Genomic DNA, 1,270 nt, shown 5'->3' with positions numbered 1-1,270 from the left:
ATAAAAGACTTCCATTTTTCTATATACATATCTTGTTTTATTTGCTCCAAAAAATTCCGATCTAGATTCATATCAGTATCTAAGTATCTATAAGTCTAAAAAAGAAATCTTTTTTATTGAAAAATTTATGATCAATAGAGATTTGGAAATTACTAGTAATGTAATTCGTGTCACTCTCACTCAAACTAAAAAGAAAGTACATAGTCATGTAGATATCACTTTATCACTCGTGTCTCTATTACAACACAAAAAAAATGAAATCCTAAAAATCTTGATGCGTTATACCTTATTTCCCTGGGATTGTAGTTCAATTGGTCAGAGCACCGCCCTGTCAAGGCGGAAGCTGCGGGTTCGAGCCCCGTCAGTCCCGACGGATCCAATAGCAGACAAAGGTGAGTGTTTCTTATTACCATGCCATATGTCTCCTTCAGCTGCACGCATCATATCATAAAACTTCTGAGCTTCTTCATTCGGAGCTTCTTCATTCACACCTTCTTCTCCAAACATTCCTGGCCTAGCTACATCAATAACCATTCTCTGAACTAAATTGTATTCCACATTTCCATACTCGAAATCTTCAGACGGTTGTTGCACACCATTCTCACCATGATGAATCCATACAAAATACTCTCGCACAAACCCATTAGTCATGACGTGTAACTTCACTTCATCGACGCTTCGATAAAACGTATTCTGACATGTAGTCTTACTACATGGACACTTCATCCGATCGCCATCCATACACTCAGGATGTTGCATAGCAAATTCAACGAACTTGTCAAGATGACTTACGAACTCTAATGAGAGCATGCCATCTCCTAATATTCTATTATACATCCAACTACGATCAAAGCTCATTTTTTGAATTGTTTTATTACCCCTTAACCTGTATATAACTATAGAGATTCTATTAATGGACCAATAAATTCAATAAATAACTCATATAGACAATTTCGCAAATTCCTATAGTCGACAAATTTGCAAATTCACAAATTCAATTTATTTTCCAAATTCCCAAATTCAACCAATCGCAATTAATTCTACAAATTCACATTTCCACCAAATCCACATATCGACAAATTCGTAATTTCACAAATTCAATTTAGTTTCCAAATTCCCAAATTCAACCAATCACAATTGATTCTACAAATTCACATTTCCACCAATTTCACAAATCGACAAATTCGTAAGTTCACAACTTCACACAACATTCTCAAAACATTCACAAATTCACAATTTCTCAACCCTAATAATTCATATAACATCAATT

At 34.5% G+C, this 1,270-nt stretch overlaps 1 non-coding gene across 1 annotated transcript; it reads left to right on the top strand.

Moving 5' to 3' along the window:
* The first annotated feature begins 296 nt into the window (after positions 1-296).
* On the top strand, positions 297-370 carry TRNAD-GUC (transfer RNA aspartic acid (anticodon GUC)). Its single transcript has one exon. It is a non-coding gene; the product is annotated as a tRNA-Asp (tRNA).
* Positions 371-1,270: the final 900 nt, after the last annotated feature.

Source organism: Phyllobates terribilis, unplaced genomic scaffold, assembly GCF_046119375.1.
Source record: "Phyllobates terribilis strain yellow unplaced genomic scaffold, ASM4611937v1 Scaffold_7284__1_contigs__length_38718, whole genome shotgun sequence".
Lineage (NCBI taxonomy): Eukaryota > Metazoa > Chordata > Amphibia > Anura > Dendrobatidae > Phyllobates > Phyllobates terribilis.
This window is presented reverse-complemented; position numbering and strand designations above follow the sequence as displayed.